Here is a 19,401-nt window from a genome sequence, read left to right on the forward strand (position 1 = left end):
AGGTGTGCCAAGTCCGTAGGACAATATATCTCCTCTTCATGCTACTACACTAGACACTCCTATAATACAACAAATAAAAAACTATCCTAAGGTAGGAGAAAATGAACTCCAAATTGTTGATTATAATGAACAAACAAAAACTTTGGTTATAGATGCCAAGGAGACAAGAGAGGAGAAGGAACAAGAAAAGGAATCAAATGTAGAACAATCTACTACAAGTCAAGAAGGATCACCAGTCTGAGGAGCTCTAGATGAGAGAAATAAGGAGAAAATATAGGATAGAAGAAGAGAAAGAAAAAGAGAATGTAGTTTCATAGTTCGAGACGAGTGTACCAACTAACACTCTAATCCTAGCATTGATAGATTCTATATAATAGGTGGAAGAACCTTCAGATAAAATCATGTCAAGTTCTACTATTCTTGTTTCTAGCATTGAAATACAAGTTAGATTGAGTGGTGAAACCCCCTCACCTACTTTGAATCTAGTTGTGCTAAGAAGAAAGACTGTAAAGAAGGGCAAAGGAAAGAAGAAAAAGGATTGTTCCCCAAGTATTATTCTTACCTTGGATGAAGTCATTGAGTTACTAGATTTTGATTTAAAGAATCTCATATTTGAGTAGATTATCATCTTGCAAGATATTCTAGCAAGAAAGAAAAGACAAGAATAAATGAGGAGAGAGAAAAAACAAAGGCAAGTGTTGCATGTGTATTGCATAAAAATGTAATAAACAGAATAAACACTAAGAAACTAAAGCATATTCCTACATGATTATGCAAACCTCAAAATATTCAAGAGAACATGGAAATAAACATAACATGAAATCAAAAGAGTATAAACTATTCAAAATAGCACATATGTAAACCTCATGAAATCATCAAGTGTAGATGATTTCATTGTTGTGGGATGTGGTTGCTCACTATTCCTACATCATAATAATCAGGTAGATAGTGCTCGTGGAAATGAGGAGAGGGATCTCCTTTTATAGGAAATGAGATGAAATGGATGGCTGAGATTGAATGCAAGATGAAGGGCTAAGATTTCTCAGGATCGATGAGGTGTCCAAGAGGTGGAGGCCATGTAGACTCCATTTGGATTAGGGGTTTTGAACATTCAAAGGGGGCAAGATGCTCACACATGTGTGAAAAACCTTTGATGGTGACATGATCAATGGGTGTGAGAAGCATGGATTCTCACACATGTGTGAGACAACTTGACTCTCATGCAAGAGGAAAAGTGGAAGAGGTCATGTGTGAGACACCTTGACTCTCATGGAAGAGGACAAGTGTGCAAGAGGCATGGAAGACATGAGGGGTGTGGGAAGTGTGAGGATTCTTCACACATGTGTGAGCACACACTTAAGATTAAAAGGTAATTAGCTAGGTGATTAGGAAAAGCAAGCATGATTAGGGAAGTAGGTAGGATTAGAAGCATGGGTTAGGTTAGGCAAGTGAGGTTAGGTGAGGGTTAAAGGTAGAAGTCATGTGCTCAAATAGGATTAAATGTAATATTTAATTCCAAGGGGGATTAGGAAAGGATTAATTAAGTAAACGAATTACTTAATTAAAGTGAATGGGTTAAGATTTAAATAAACCTTATTTTATTTAAATCAAGGAAAGACTGTGATTTAGATAAATGATAATTGAATAAATGTAAATTTATTTAATTAAAGGTAGAGTAATTAAATAAATAATAAATATTTATTTAATTGGTCATGAAAAGGGAATTTGGACAATTTTAGGTGTCTACATCATGATCTCAAGGATATATTTGTTGAGGCTTTTGATATCTAGAACATTGATGAACATGCCCCCATTATCTCTTAGTTAGTGCAAATAGTTGAAAAATTTAACACTGAGGATATTGAAGCCAATGAAAAGCTAATGGCTTGGTCTAAGAAAAAGTTTGAAAAGAAAGTATTGGAGAAAGTTTCTATTGTGATTGTAGTAAAAAAGATTGAATTATCACCACTTGTATATAATCTAGAAGAACTTATTAAGAAAATATAAGATCTATATAATATTCTTTGTGATGTGCCTAGATTTACAAATGAGTTTCAAAAAAACATTCACAAGATTCACGATGATACAAAATTATCAAAAAACTCTACCTCTCAGTCAACAAGATCAAGCTCAATGCATTATAATAGATTGTTGTTTACACAAGGGAGAATAGATAACAGAATGAGGGCCGAGCTTATCTCCATATAATCAATGTTGATACCTCACTTGGAGATTATGCAATGAGAGTTGGCTTCAACAAAGGATCTAGTTTAAAGAGATCATAATCTTTCTATTGCTAATAGCATAATTGATTTAGCTACAAATTTGGAGATAAATATTTATGTTTTGGAATCGCTAAGAACTACATGGGATCATGCTCTTTACAAGATGATTCAAACTCACAAACCATTCATTGACAAATATATGGTTTGATTCCGTCTACTCAACCCCAAAAATAGACATAAGTGAAAAAATTAAGGGAAATAGATAAGAAAGAAATAAAAGTGAAAGGGGGATAGACAAGCAAGAAATAATCAAGGGAGATCAAATAATAGAGTGGACAAAAATGATTAATCAGAGATATAGAGCTCAGAATGCTCAAAATGGAAGAAGTCAAACCAAAGGTATGATAAGATACATTAGCTTATTTGAGTCATGCGGGTAAAAGCACAACCATGTGTCACCCTTTTATAAAGGAAAAGGCTAACAAAAGTATAATTATTCATGTTCAATGACATAAAAATTGTGGTATTATTTAGAATTTGATAATGAAGTAAACTAATGAAATGTATAAAAATGGATGAATTTTAAGATTATAATTTTAAATAATTTTTTGGAATAATAATTGATATATTTTCCTAATTTTTAAAGACATTTTTTTACTTTCTGAAAAACCATGAAAATTAGGGGTCTAGTTCCTACCATAAAACTATATGGAAATAAACTTATTTCTCTTCGATCTTAGATTATGTTATAGATAACATATATATAGCTAGAAAAATAAAAAATAAAACCTAATTTTAGATCTATATTTTTTATGGAAATAAATGAGGAGTAATTGAGAGGGGAGGGCTGAATTAGTTGCTCCAAAAATAAATCCTAGATCCCTTAGATATCAATAAAAATCAAAACTTAGGGAAACAAAACTCTATTGTAACTTGGAAAATACATAGGTAGTTAGTTTACATTAACAAATGCTGAAGGTTGGTAAACACTGAAATAGCTTGATAAAATCTTATCATGAAAACCTTAAGATATTATCTGAAATTGATATTACTTTAACTTAGTTGCAAACATATAAAGGAAATAACATGAAAATATTTGACACCATATTTTACCGTGGAAACCCAATTTGGGAAAAACCACCAATTGCAATTAGTTACTAATTTTCACTCTTCTAAAGTAAGCCTTGTTAGGAGCCAACCTTGTTAAAGATTATAAAACACACTATTAGGTGTGATCCTGTTAAAGGATTTAATCACCCTATTAGGAGTGGCCTTGTTAGAGGTCTTTAGACAATTCAATAGAAATGTCACCTTGTTAGAGGATTTAAAAATAGCTATTAAGCCAACTCTATTAAGAGATTTAGATCATTTCTACAATGGTTAGAGAGTAACAATGATATGACCTAATTTTTGATGCAACATTACTGATTACAAATCTCAATTCTGGCTTGTATACTTGATCCTCTCTTTGCAGCTCAACAAGGATATTATGGTTATCCTTATAATTCACTTCCTCCAAGCATCATTAAATCTTCAATTTTATTCTTCACACATTCAATCCTCAACTTGACCTTATATTTATATCTTACACATGGTCAAGTCATCTTGAATACAACTTAGAATAATTAATATTTATCTTCTCAGTTGGCTAGAACCAACAGACAATTCAATTGAACTTAATATGGAAAACCAAGAAAATCCTTTGTTAGCTGACCTTGCTTGATAGATACTAACTCAAAGTGATTTTCTTGTGTTAACCAAGTGAACTTAGTTAACTCTACATATCCACAATGTTCTTTTGGTAAATGAGTGAGCTCGGTTAACATTGGTTCCTTCCAATGTTTCCTTGATTACCCAAGTGAGCTTGGCTAACACTCAACTTCTGTAAACTTTACTTTGTTGCTCAAGTGAACTTGGTAGACACTATCTTTTGAACTAGGAAAACTCTAGAATACTTAGCAGACACAAGAAACTATCTTCAATGCTAGAGTAAGCTCGATATACACTGACCAAAAATGATATGAAATTTTTTCTAACTTCAAAGACAATACACAATTAATCAATTGTTTCCAAAAATCTCCCTCTTTGGCATTGATGATAACACAACGTGTCATAATGTAATGAAATTTTAGAGCTAGAATAAAGTAAGGATCATATCCTTAGTTTCATTTTGATTCTAATCCATGAGAACTCCCTCTATCAATGTGAACTCCCTTTGCCTTTAGTTTCTCCCTCTATAAGCAAACTTCTACCTCTAATATCTCCCTCTTTGTCATCTTTTGAAGTGATAAAATTTCTATGAGAACAAACTTCTCCCTCTTTGACATCTCATGCCAAAGAAAATATTTAGTGTATATTAATGTGTTGATATATGATTGAAAAGATAATTTGAGTTAGAAAATTGTTGTAAGAAGTGTTTTCAATCATTATTTTGTCACTAATGTCAAACCTCCTATATGTTGGTAAGATAATTGCTTATATGTTTCAAGCACTATCACTTAGTTGATTGATGAAGAGGATTTGATCAACAAGATGTAACAAAAGTACTTAGAGGAAAGGTTGAGTTATGATTATGTATTGAAGTGAAAGAATCAATTAAGACAGTGATAACATAATGTATTGATGATCTACGTGGGGTTAAAAAATGTTTGGCTACACTTAGAAAGTTCAGATGAAAAAGGTTGAACAAAGTTCATTTGCTAAGCTTGACCAAGTTGATAGAAGGTGTTGAGTAAAGTTAGTGCAAGTCGAGCAAAAAGTTAGTTAGAACCGAGTGAAAGCAATTTCTAGTAGGTGCTAAGCAAGTTAGTAGATGCTGAGTGATTTTCAATATGTGCCAAGCACCAGTAAAATCTAGTTGATGCCAAGTGATTTTACAATAGATGCCAAGTAACACAGTATGTGCTGAGCATCAATAAATTAATAATGCCAAGCTGTTGCATTATGAAAAAGATCAAAGAATTGCCAAAAAAAACTTGGCAAGTTTGTTTTCTTGGAACTTGTGAATTAGGAGGAAGATTAGATTGATGAGTTGGAGGCATAGAATCTTATGTAAACAATTTTGGAGGTGAATTCAAATGGATTCTAGGAGAAGCTTCTAGAGAAGACAAGATATGGGGTAGATACATTGTATCCTACCTAATCCATCAAAAACCCTAATTTTTGAGATGGATAATGAGTGGGTAAAAGAGTTCTAATTCAATATATCTAGGGATTCTTGGTCATGAAGTAAGGTTGGTAAGAGAGGTAAGAGAGTTTTTGAATGCAAAAAATTGACAAGGTGAAGGAAGAAAGGTTTGCTTCATCAAGTGACCTAAGAGAAGAAGTGTGCAATGGTGAGCTAAGAAAGAAGGCTTTTTAGAGATGAGTTCTTGAAGGGTGAACAAGCTATTATAACTGCAAAGATTGGAAGCCAAGTAGAGTTGAGGACTAAATAGTGATATATAATCTGCAAGTAAGGTTGTAAGTTGTATAAGATCAAACTCTACTGTTACTCTCTAACAATTGTATTAGATTAGGGTAAATCCTTTGGAGAAAGGTTGACTTAACAATCATTTAAAAATCCTTTAATAGGGTGCTATTCCAAGTGAATAGCCTAAAGTCCTCTAACAAGGTTCACTTTTAACAGGGTGATTGAAATCCATTAATTGGGTCACATTTAATAGTGTGTGTTGTAACCTTTAATAGGGTTGGCCTTTAACAAGGCATCACTTCAAAAGAGTGAAAACGGAGTAGCATGTTGCTGGTGGTTTTTCCCAAATTGGGTTTCTACATTAAATCATCATGTCATGTGTACTAATGGATGTGTTGTGCTTTATGTTTTACATTTCTGCATGAAATCAATTTTGGTTTACACACAATGAATGCATGCATGGTTAAGAAAGTTTTATGGGTTCACTAAATTGTGAAAAAAAAGTTTTTATTTGGACATCTAGACTTTGAATATCTAATTCACCCCCTATCTTAGTTATTCTAAAGAATTCCAACAATTGGTATTAGAGTGTAGTTGCTTAAGAGGATTAGTTTCAAGGTACTAAAAGTATAAAGATCAAGATGTCAAAGAGAGAGGTACCCAAATTGAATAGAGATAACTTTCCTGCTTGGAAAAGTTTGATCAAGCTACACCTTGGAGGACTTGGAGATTATGCACAAACCTTCATTACAATATAACATGTTGATTTAGCAGGAGCTCTAACTACTAAAGATTTGAAGAAAAAGAAAGAACACAATCAGGCGATGTTGGAGATTTCCTCTGCCTTGAGCTATGCTGAGTTTGATGATATCAAAGACCTTAAAAGTACAAAGAAGATGTGGGATTCCCTAAACACCATCTATGGAAGAGACAAAAATGTTCAAACAGCCAAGTCAGAGAGTCTCAAAGGTAAGTTTGATGACATGAGAATGGAAGAGGGTGAAAACATTGCTCAATATGTTGCTAGAATAAAAGAGGTTATTAGTGCTATAAAAGGTGCAACTAGTAAAATAGATGATGAAACTGTGATAAGTAAAGTCTTGAGAATATTGTTGCCTATGTATGCCATTAGAATATCTACAATTCAAGAGTTAAGATGTATACCAAGAAATGATCTAACCCTTGAAGGTATAGTGGGTAGACTCACTATATTTGAGTTATCTAATTTTGACAATTACAGACCAGAGAGTATTGAATCAACTTTCAAAGCCAAATTGTTATTGAAGGATTATGAGGAGGTAAAGCCAAAGAAGAAGAAAAGAAAGATAAAGTATGCATCCAGTGACATCAATATAGATGAAGAAGACATGGAAAAATTTGAAGCATCGCTAGCCAAAAGATACAACAAAGGAAAAGGTAAATTCAAAAGTAAGTTGCCTATCATTTGTTTTAATTGCAATGAAGTTGGTCTTATTGCAGTGAGATGTACACAGAAGAAGAAATTTAGAGAAGGGGACAAGTACAAAAATAGAAGAGAAGATGATGGAAGAGACTACAGAGATAAATGCAAGAAGTCATGCTACATTGCTAATGAAAATGATGATGAAGTGGTATATGTTGCAATGAAGGATGAATCATATGAGGATGAGGCTATTGCACTTATGACTTGTGTGACCAAGAATAAAAAATGGATCATTGACAATGCATGCTCACATCACATGATTGGAGACAAAAGTAAGTTCATTACCTTAACTTGTTATGATGGAAATACTATAAGATTTGGTAATGATGCACTATGTTCTATAAAAGGAAAAGGGTCTATTAAGATTACATACAAGATCTCATGTGACAATGCTTATTATGTTGAAGGATTGAATTATAAATTGTTAAGTGTGACACAATTGAACAATTTGGGGTGCAAAGTTGAGTTTGAAAATAAGTTAGCCAAGATATATGATACAAATAGAAATCTGATTGGAAAAGGAGATCAAACTAGGAGTAATCTATTCTATTTGGATATAGAAGATGCTACTTGTCTTATTGCAAAATTTGATGATGTATGGCTTTGGCACAAGAGTTTATGTCATATTAACTTTGATAATATGATTAGTATAAGTAACATGAAAAGAGTTAGAGGTTTTCCTAAGTTGAAGAAACTAGAAAATATAATGTGCAAACAATGTGAGTTAGGCAAGATGACAAAGTCACGCTTTAAAAGTAAAGCTTATATCTCTAAAGAAATACTTGAAATTGTTCATACTAATTTGTGGACCTATTGAAGTGCAAAGCTACACAGGAGACATGTATATTATGTTACTTGTTCATGATTACTCTAGAATGATGACTGTTATGTTTTTAAAACAAAAATTAGATGATTTTCAAATGTTTAAATGGTACTTGGAAAGAGTTGAGAAGGAAATAGGTAAGAGCTTGAAGTGTTTGAGATCAGATAGAGGAGGTGAATTCACTTCATATGAATTTGAAGTGTTCTGCAATGACAAAGGAATCAAGAGATAGACATCAGCACCAAGGACTCCCCCACAAAATGGAATTGCTAAAAGAAGAAATAGATTTGTAATGAACTATGCTAGAACACTAATGATGGAGAAAACTATTGCCCTGAAATACTGGAGAGAAGTTGTAAGTATTGTAGTATACACTTTGAACCATGTACAAGTAAAGAAAGGTACTCACTCAACACCTTTTGAACAATGGTATGGTCATCTACCTAATGTGAAATATTTTAAGGTATTTGGAAGAAAATGCTATATTCTCAAAGATGTTAGGAGTGGAAAGTTTGATGCAAAGAGTGAAGAAGTTATATTCTTTGGTTACTCCACAAGAAGTAAAGCTTATAAGTGTTTAATTACTAATACTAACAAAATTGTGGAAAGTGCAAATGTGAATTTTGATGAGTTTACAAAAGCACATGAAGCTGAACCTACAAAAGAACCAGATGATTACAAGACATTTGCACACTGCTATGAAGGAATGCCTACTGAAGAAGATATCACAAATCATGCAGCAAATCAATAGCAAGTTTCAAGAAATGCCAAGTCACATCTTGTGAATGCTGAGTTACATTCAAATGTCAAGTTAGAAAATGAAGAAAATGCTCAATCTGACTCTGAGATTAGCATTCATGAAAGAGATGCTAAAATACCTGGCAGAGATGTACATAGTGATATTGAAGCTAAAATATAGAATGCAGCCACTTGAACTAAGCCTAGACTATCTAAATATGTCAAAAGACACCGTCTTGCAAATCAAATCATTGGAGACAAAGATCCAAGGCCAATGACAAGAAATAGGTTGAGAAGTGAAACATGCTTGCTAAGCATGAAGGAAGCTAAGATAGTGAGAGATGCATTGGAAGAGGATGATTGGTACAAGGCTATGGAAGGAGAAATTCAGTAGATAGAAAAGAATAAGACTTGGAGTGTAGTTCTTAGACCAGAAGACAAGAATGTGATTGACACAAAATGGGTATTCAAGAAGAAGCTAGATGAGAATGGTGAAGTAACAAGAAACAAAGCAAGACTAGTTTGCAAAGGGTATGCATGAGAAGAAGGAATTGACTATGGCGAAACATTTGCCCCTATTGTAAGTATGGAAGGAGTAAGAATTCTGCTTGCTTATGTTGCTTACAAAGGTTTCAAAGTTTATCAGATGGAAGTCAAGTTTGCATTTTTGAATGGAATTTTAGAAGAAGAATTCTACATAGAACAACTAGAATGATTTGTAGACAAAAACAATAAAAACATGGTATGCAAATTGCACAAAGCCTTCTATGGATTGAAGCAAGCACCAAGAGCATGGTATGAGAGACTTCATACTTATCTTTTTAAGATTGGATTTGAAAGAATAGATGATAACAAAAATTTGTACATGAAGACAAATAAAGAAAAAGGTATATTGTTATCTAAGATATTTGTTGATGACATAATATTTGAAGGACAAGATGCTTTATGTAAATATTTTGCAAATCAAATGAAGCAAGAATTTGAAATGTCAATGTTTGGTGAGATCAAATTCTTTGTGGGATTACAAGTATATCAAATGAAGTATGGTGTATATATCACCCAGTCAAAATATATCGAGGAGATACTAAAGACTTTTGGACTTGAGGACTCAAAACTAGTAAGTACACCTATGGTAACAACACTCAAACTATCAAAGAATGATCAATCAACTGAGGTCAATCAAACATTATACAGATCCATGATTGGAAAATTGTAATATGTAGTACACAATAGACTTGATATTGCATTAGCTATAGGGATAGTTGTTAGATTCTCTGCTAATCCTAGAGAGAATCACTCGATGATAGTGAAAAGGATAATGAGATACTTGAAAGGAATAGAAGAGTATGGTTTATACTATAAGAAGAATGAAAAGTTTGAACTAGAAGTCTACATTGATGCTGATTGGGTTGGAAATATTGATGATAGAAAGAACACTAGTGGAGGAGCATTCTTCTTAGGTAGAAGACTTGTTACATGGACAAGAAAGAAGTAGGGTTGTACTTCCCAATCCACTCCTAAAGCAGAGTATGTCGTTGCTATGATCAATTGCACAAACATTGTATGGATCAAATAGTTGCTAAATGGAATGAAGGAAGAAATCAGTAAACCAATGACACTTTATTGTGACAATACAAGTGCTATAAACATATCAAAGAATCCTATCATGCATACCAAGACAAAGCACATTGCAATACAGTATCATTATGTAAGGGAGCTGGTGCTGAAAAGAAGGGAGATTGTTGGTAAAGAATGTTTTCAATCATTGTTTTGTCACTAATGTCAAACCTGCTATTTGTTGGAATGACAATTGCTTATAAGATCCAAGTACTATCACTTAGTTGATTGATGAAGAGGATTTAATCAACAAGATGTAACAAAAGCACCTAAGGGAAAGGTTGAGTTATGATTTTGTAATAAGTATAAGCATCAACTAAGACAATGGTAAAATGATGTATTGATAATACACTTGAAGATATAGAGGTTGGCTACACCTAGAAACTCTAGAAGAATAAGCTATAACAAAGCTATCTGCAAAGCTTGACTAAATTCATTAGTGGGTGTCGAGAAAGTTAGTTCATGTTGAGCAGATTATTAGTAAGTGTCGAGAAAACATAAAATCTAGTGTGTGCCGAGTGAGATAGAAGGTGCTAAGAAAATTCAAGTGCTAAGCTAGTTAGAAAAGTAATAGGTGCTGAGCATCAGAAAAAATTAGTTGATACCAAGTGAATCCATAGTAGGTGTGGAGCATTAGAAAAATTTAGTTGATGCCGAGTAAAACAATATGTGTTGAACATCAAAAATTCAATAGTGCTAAGCTATTGCATTATTCAAAAAGTCAAATATTTTCCAAATCTAAGACAACAAGTTTGTTACCTTGAAATTTGTGAACTAGATGGAAGATAAGGATGATGAGCTAGTGGTATAGAATTCTAGGTAAACTATTTTTGGGCAAATATAGGTGGATTCTACATGATGTTTCTAGAAGAAACAAGATAAGGGATAGATTCATTTAATATTAACTAATCCATTTGAACCAAAAATAATAGTGGGAAGATTAGAGTAGGAAAAGTATTCCAGACTTCTATTTAAGGAGTTACAGGTCAAGAAGAAAGAGTGGTTGGAGAGAGCGTGTGGTGTCAAGGAGAAGGCATCGAGAGGGAGGAACATAGTATAGAGACTTTGCTTTGATAGGTGACCATAGAAGTGATTGCATTGGCACAATGAGCATGGTGACTCAAGGAGACAAATCTTGAAAGGAAGACAAGCTATCAGAGCTACAAAGAATGAAGGCTAGGAAAATTTATGAGCTAAATAAAGCTCTGAAATTTGCAAGTTATGTTGTGAATTTTATTAGATCAAAAGCCCTTATTGTTACTCTTTAGAAATTGTATCAGTGAGGAAAAATCCTATGGACTTAGGTTGGTTTAACAACGATGTTGTAAATCCTTTAACAGGGTGACATTCCAAGTGAATTTTTTAGAGTCCTTTAACTAGGCCCACTTCTAACAAGTGGTTGAAATCCTTTAATAGGGTTACATTTAACAATGTTTTTTGTAGCTTTTAACAGGGTAGGCCTTTCATAAAGCATCACTATAGAAGAGTGAGAAAGGAGTAGCATGTTACTGGTGGTTTTTCTCAAATTGGGTTATTGTGTTATGTGTTGATCTTTCATGTCTTATTCCTACATGTTGATTTTTCAGTAACTTTCTAAGAAGACTGTTTAGCTTGGATGCATGCTTAGTTTAAATGGGCTCACTATACTTAGTGAAAAAGTTTTATTAGGACATTTGAACCTTGAATAACTAATTCACCCCTCACTCAGTTATTCTAAAGCATTTTTAACAATTGGTATTAGAGCCATCTGATAATTTGGTTTAAAGGTACTAGAAGCAAAAATATTAAGATGTCCAAGAGAGAAGTTCCCAAGCTCAATAGAGATAACTTCATTGCATGGAAAAGTTTAATGAATTTATACCTTGGATCAATAGGTGATCATGCAAAAACCTCAATTGAAGTGGCACATTTTGATCTAGCTGGTGTTCCTACTGTAGAAGATTTGATTAAAAAGAAGGAGCACAATCAGGCAATGTTGGAGATTGCCTTTACCCTCTACTATGCTGAATTTGATGAAATCAAGGGATGTAACACTACATTCAAGATGTGGAAAGCCTTGATAGATATTTATGGAGGAGATTAGAATGTCCAAAGAGAGAAAAGAGAAAGCCTCAGAGGAAAGTTTGATGACTTGAGAATGGAGGAAGGTGAGAACATTGCTCAATATGCCTCTAGAATAAAGGAAGTAGTAAGTACAATAAGAAGTTTGGGTAGTTATTTAGATGATGATACTGTCAATAGAAAATTCTTAAGAACCTTGCTCCCCCTCTATACTATTAGAGTATCAACCATCCAAGAATTAAGATGCATACCAGGAAACAAGCTAACTCTTGAAGGTATAGTGGCAAGACTTACTGCATTTGAGTTATCAAAATTTGATAACTAAAAACCTGAGAATCTTGAATCTAATTTCAAGGCCAAGCTATTGTTAAAAGATACTAAAGAAGTGAAACCAAAGAAGAAGGTAAGAAGGATAAAATATGCATCTAGTGACGACAACATAGATGAAGAAGACGTGGAGCAATTGGAAGCATTGCTGGCCAGAAGATTTCATAGAGGCAAAGGTAAATTCAAAGATAAGATGCATATCATTTTTTTTAATTGCAATGAAGTAGGAAATATTGCAACAAGGTGCACATAGAAGAAGAACTACAAAGAAGACAAGAAGTACAAGGACAAAAGAGAAGATGATGGTAGAGATTGCAAAAACAAAGGCAAAAAGTGCTACATTGTTGAAGAAGAAAATTTTGATGAAAATGATGATGAGGTAGTCTATGTAGCCATGAAGGATGAGTCAGATGAAGATGACGTAATAACATTGGTAACCTGTGTAAACAAGAATGATAGGTGGATCATAGATAGAGTGTGCTCAAATCACATGATAGGAGACAAAAGTAAGTTTGTTACCTTAAGTTAGTATGATGGAAATAGTGTTAGATTTTGAAATGATGCTCCATGTCTAATCAGAGGAAAAGATTTCATTAAGGTTATAGAGAAAATTTCATGTGATAATGCATATTATGTTGAAGGATTGAATTACAATCTGCTAAGTGTGTCACAACTAAGCAATGTAGGATGCAAAGTAGAATTTGTAAAAAAAATTGCCAAAATCTATGACTCTGATGGAAATCTGGTAGGAAAAGGAGATCAAACTAGGAGTAATATTTTTTACCTAGATATGGAGGATGCAACCTATCTTATTGTAAAATTTTATGATGTGTGGCTATGACATAAAAGATTCTGTCATGTCAACTTTGATAATCTAATTAACATCAACAAAATGAAGAAAGTCAGAGGTTTCCCTAAACTGAACAAGCCTAACAATACAATGTGCAAACAATGTCAACTAGGAAAGATGACCAAGTCAAGTTTTAAAAGAAAAGCCTACACTTCCAAAGAAGTACTAGAGTTAGTCCATACTGATTTATGTGGTCCAACAAAAGTGCAAAGTTATAAAGGAGATAGATATATAATATTTTTTGTTGATGACTACTCTAGGATGATGATTGTTATGTTCTTAAAGAAAAAATCTAATGCATTTCAAAATTTTAAGTGGTATTTGGCTAGGGTTGAGAAAGAAATAGGAAAGAGTCTAAAGTTCCTAAGATCAAACAGAGGAGGAGAGTTCACATCAAAAGAATTTGAGACATTTTGCAATGAAAAAGGAATTAAGAGACAAACATCAACACCTAGAACTCCACCACAGAATGACATTGTAGAGAGAAGGAATAGATTAGTGATGGACTATGCCAAAACATTAATAATGGAGAAGAACATTGCTCTAAAGTACTAGAGAGAAGGTATAAGTATAGTTGTCTACACCTTGAATCAAGTACAAATCAAGAAAGGTACAAATGCAACACTTTTTGAATTATGGTATGGTCACTCACCCAATGTAAAACATTTCAAAGTGTTTGGTTGTAAGTGCTATATTCTTAATGATTCTAGAAATGGAAAGTTTGATGCAAAGAGTGATGAAGGCATATTCCTTGGATACTCCACTAGAAGTAAAGCATATAAGTTTTTAAATACTAAAACTAACAAAATTTTGGAGAGTGCAAATGTAAACTTTCATGAGCATGTAGAAGTTCAAGTTGATGAATCAAAGAAACCTAAAGAGTACAAATCCTTTGTATACTTCTATGAAGGAATTTCTGATGAAGAAGTTGCCAGTCAAGTTGGGAATCAATAACAAGTTACAATATCTACTGAGTCAGAACCAATGAATGTTGAGTTGCATTTAGAAGCCAAGTTGTAGAATGAAGATAATGCACATTTTGACTCTAAAATTAGTACACATGAAAGAGATGCTGAGCTACCAGAATGAGATGTCCACAATGACTTAGAAGTTCAAAGACCAAACATGGAAACAAGGATAGAACCAAGGCTATTCAAGTATGTGAGAAGACATCATCTTGCTGATCAAATCATTGGTGACAAGGAAGCCAAACCAATGACAAGGAATAGACTAAGAAATTAATCATGTCTATTGAGAAAAATTGAACCCAAAATAGTGAAAGATGCACTACTAGATGATGATTGGTGCAAAGCTATGGAAGAAGAGATTGATCAGATAGAGAAGAACAAAACTTGGACTTTAGTTCCAAGACCAGGAGATAAGAACATGATTGGTACCAAGTGGATATTTAGGAACAAGCTAGATGAGAATAGTGAGATCACACGAAATAAAGCTAGACTAGTCTACAAAGGTTATGCACAAGAAGAAGGATTGGACTATGGAGAAACATTTTCCCCTATTGCAAATATGGAAGGAGTAAGAACTCTACTTGCATATGCTACTTAAAAAGGTTTTAAAGTCTATCAAATGGATGTAAAGTCAACTTTTTTGAATAGTATACTAGAAGAGGAAGTCTACATAGAACAACTCGAGGGATTTGTTGATGATAACAACAAGGATATGGTTTAAAAACTACATAAAGCACTCTATGGTTTGAAACAAGTGCCTAGAGCATGGTATGAGAGACTACACAAATATCTAGTGAAGATAGGATTTGAGAAAACAAATGACAATAACAACTTGTATATCAAGGCAGAAAAAGGTGAAGACATTTTGATAACTGAAATCTTTGTTGATGATATAATATTTGGAGGAAAAAATGTACTATGCAAAGATTTTGCTGATCAGATGAAACATGAGTTTGAGATGTCAATGTTTGTGGAAATCAAATTCTTTGTTGGATTATAGGTACATCAACTGAAACATGGTACATTTGTGACTCAATCAAAATATATCAAGGAAATACTCGAAACATTTGGCTTAGAGGATTCAAAACTAGTTAGTATAGCAATGGTAATAGGACATAAGTTATCCAAGAATGATGAATTAGCTGAAGTAAATCAGACAATGTACAGATCAATGATTGGAAAGTTGCAGTATGTTGTACATAGTAGACCAAACATTGCATTATCTATTGAAATAGTGGCAAGATTTTTTGCAAACCCAAGGTAAAATCATCTTATGGTAGTAAAAAGAATAATGAGGTACCTAAAAAGAACAAATGACTTTGGCTTATACTACAAGAGGAGTGAACAGTTTGATTTAAATGCCTACATTGATGCAGATTAGGGAGGTACTATAGATGACAAAAAAAGCACCAGTGGACGAGCACTCTTCTTAGGTAAAAGATTATTCACTTGGACTAGCAAAAAGCAAATTTGTACCTCACAGTCCATAGCTGAAACTAAGTATGTTGTTACTACAATCAATTGCACTAATATTGTATGGATCAAGCACCTGTTGAAAGGTATGAAGGAAGAGATAACTAAAATAGTGATACTCTATCATGATAACACAAGTTCCATAAACATATCAAAGAATCCTGTGATGCATGCCAAAACAAAGCACATTGCAATTAAGTATCACTACGTAAGAGAACTGGTGGAAGACAAACAAGTGAAGATGAAATATGTCAACTCAAAGGAATAAATTTCTGACATTTTCACAAAACCATTACCCAAAGATGCATTTTAATATCTTAGAGGTAAGTTAGGGGTGATACCCCTATCCAAGGCTATTTGAGTAACAACAAGACTGCCTTGCATCAAATGAGTCGATTGCTGAAATGTTATAAATTAATGCAGAGGATACTTACTTTAAGTTTTTCTTGAAGTAATTAAAGTACTAAAATTCTAAACAAGTCATAGGCAAGGTGATAAAGGGAGAAATTGGAGTACCTACAAATGCTACACTTGCATAATAAGATGCTGAAGTAATATGTCTTTGGCATTATTTTCAAAGAGGGAGAAATAACAGAAACTGATCGAACATATAAAGGGAGAAATAGCAAGACATGTAAATAGAGAAATAACAAATCTATTGGATCAAATGTGTAGAGGGAGAAATAGGAAAAAAAAATAGCAGAAAGGAAGGAGAAAGGGAAGCAAAAGTTAAGAGGGAGAAGCAGAAGTAAAGGAATCAGTCAGGATAACAAATTAGAGAGGGAGCAGAACAAAAAAATTAGAAGACAATCTATCAAAAAAGGAGATATCCCTAATACTTTGAAAGAAGGGAGTTACTTACAAAATTCAGAGGGAGTGATATGACTACAAAGTTTTCTTTTTGGCATTTGACTTACTTTTTAAACCTAGTTAGCATTTTGATAACTTGGTCGATCAGTTTGGTTTTCCATCAATACCAAAGAGAGAGATGGTTGGTAAAGAATGTTTTCAATCATTTTTTTTTCAGAAATGTCAAGCTTGCTATTTGCTGGAATAACAATTTCTTATAAGATCTAAGTACTATCACTTAGTTGATTGATGAAGATGATTTAATCAATAAGATGTAACAAAAGGACCTAAGGGAAAGGTTGAGTTATGGTTTTGTAATGAAGTATAAGGATCAACTAAGACAATGGTAAAATGATGTATTGATAATACAATTGAAGATACAGAGGTTAGCTACACTTAGAATCTCTAAAGAATAACTTGTAACAAAGTTGTTTGCAAAGCTTGAGTAAAATATTCATTAGTGGGTGCCAAGAAATTTAGTTCATCCCAAGAAAATTATTAGTAAGTGCCGAGAAAATGTAAAAGATCTAGTGTGTGCCAAGTGAGGTAGAAGGTGCCGAGCAAGTTCAGGTGGCTTGCTTGTTAGAAAAGTAATAAGTGTCGAGCATCAAGTGAATCCATAGTAGGTGCCGAGCATCAGAAAAACTTAGTTGATGCTAAGTAACATAGTATGTGCTAAGCATTAGAAATTCAATAGTGCCAAGCTATTGCATTATTTGAAAAGTCAAAGATTTGCCAGATCTGAGCCGAAAAGTTTGTTACCTTGAATTTTGTGAACTAGATGGAAGATAAGGATGATGAGTTGGTGGTACAAAATTCTAGGTAAACCATTTTTGGGTGAATATACGTGGATTCTACATGATTTTTCTAGAAGAAACAAGATAATGGATAGATTCATTGAATTTTACCTAATCCATTCGAACCAAAAATAAGAGCGAGAAGATTAGAGTGGGAAAAGTATTCCTGACTTCTATTTAAGGAGTTATAGGCCAAGAAGCAAGAGTGGTTGGAGAGAGCATGTGGTGTCAAGGAGAAGGCATTGAGAGGGAGGAACATAGTATAGAGACTCTACTTTAATAGGTGACCATAGAAGTGATTGCATTGGCACAACGAGCATGGAGACTCAAGGAGACAAAGCTTGAAAGGAGGACAAGCTGTCAGAGCTGCAAAGACTGAAGGCCAAGAAAATTTGTAAGCTGAATAAAGATCTAAAATCTACAAGTTATGTTGTGAGTTGTATCAAATCAAAAGCCCTTATTGTTACTCTCTAGAAATTGTATCAATTAGGGAAAATCCTATGGACTTAGGTTGGTTTAACAACTATGTTGTAAATCCTTTAACAGGGTGACATTCCAAGTGAATGTTCTAGAGTCATTTAACTAGGCCCACTTCTAATAGGGTGGTTAAAATCCTTTAACATGGTCACATTTAACAGTGTGTTTTGTAGCCTTTAATAGGGTAGGCCTTTCACAGGGCATCACTTCAGAAGAGTGAGAAAGGATTAGCATGTTACTTGTGGTTTTTCTCAAATTGGGTTATTGTGTTATGTGTTGATCTTTCATGTCTTATTCTTGCATGTTGATTCTTCAGTAACTTGCTAAGAAGAATGTTTAGCTTGGATGCATGGTTAGTTTAAATGGGCTCACTATACTTAGTAAAAAAGTTTTATCAAGACATTTGGACCTTGAATGACTAATTCACCCCCGCTCTCAGTTATTCTAAAGCATTTCTAACAGTTGGTTCAACAAAAAGAGGTGAAGATGGAATATATTAACATAAAGTAGCAAATTGTTGATATCTTCACCAAAGCATTATATAAGGATGCTCATGAGTATTTGAGAGGTAAACTAGGGGTGATATCCCTATCAAAGGCTATGTAAAAGATAGAGGGAGTATCCTACATCAAAAAACTTGAAATTCATTTTATACAAATTGATGTAGTGGATCTTACTTTAACAAGTTGTCTAAAGTAATTACAAAGCTGAAATTTTCAAAACAGTCACAAGTAAGGTGATAGAGGGAGTAAATTGAAGAGCCTGCAAGAGCTTATATCTACATATATCAAGATGCCAAGTGTTGAGTATATGTCTTTGGCATTGTTGTCCAAGAGAAAGAATGTTTAGTAAATTGATCAAGTGCATATTGTTCAAGAGGGAGATGATCAAACTAGAAGATCAAGTTAGAGGGAGAAAGTACATAGGATGAAAGTATAGTGCAAAAGAAGCTCAATAAAGTGAAGGTACATCATCAGAAGATCAGAAGACTAGAAGAAGAAAAAAAAAAGAGGGAGATATTCTGATATTTTGCTGATTAATGACAAAAGAGAATTAGATAAGTGAGATTTTGTAACCTAAGAAGGATTTTCTAATAGAGGGAGAAGTTTTATTCACAAGTTTTCTTTTTGGTATTGCTTTACTATTTTAACCTAGTTAGTTTATCATTTGATTGATTGGTTGATCAGTTTGGTTTGCCATCAATGCCAAAGAGGGAGATTGTTGATATATGATTGAAAATATTATTTGAGTTAGAAAATTGTTGTAATAAGTGTTTTCAATGATTATTTTTTCACTGATGTCAAACTTGCTATATATTGGTA

Source organism: Cupressus sempervirens, chromosome 1, assembly GCF_028749045.1.
Source record: "Cupressus sempervirens isolate cs-2001-9-10 chromosome 1, ASM2874904v1, whole genome shotgun sequence".
NCBI lineage: Eukaryota > Viridiplantae > Streptophyta > Pinopsida > Cupressales > Cupressaceae > Cupressus > Cupressus sempervirens.